Consider the following 407-nt stretch of genomic DNA (forward strand, 5'->3'; position numbering starts at 1 on the left):
GGTGTTTTATTGTCATATTCAAAGATATTGTAACATTTCACAAATTTAGAAAGTTTTTAAAAAATTAAACTTTTCGCTTCATATATTTATATTATCGAGTAAATAATTAAACATTTAGTTTTTGTTTAATTTTTAAAATAAACTATATAGTTTAAAATTTGTTTTCATTGGTTTAAGGTAGTAAAGATTGATCATTATTAGATAATATTAATTTTGTTATTATTTAAAAAAAGATCTTTATAATTTTAAAAGTTAACTTCGACAAATATTTAAATATTTAACATATGGAGGTATAGTATTTTTTTTCATTTATTTTTATTTAAATATTTTGTTTTCAATTCCAAATTAGTATATATTATAATATATGTGTCTATCAATTTTTAAAACATAATAAGTTTACTGTATAT

The sequence above is a fragment of the Brassica oleracea genome, chromosome C5, assembly GCF_000695525.1.
Source record: "Brassica oleracea var. oleracea cultivar TO1000 chromosome C5, BOL, whole genome shotgun sequence".
Lineage (NCBI taxonomy): Eukaryota > Viridiplantae > Streptophyta > Magnoliopsida > Brassicales > Brassicaceae > Brassica > Brassica oleracea.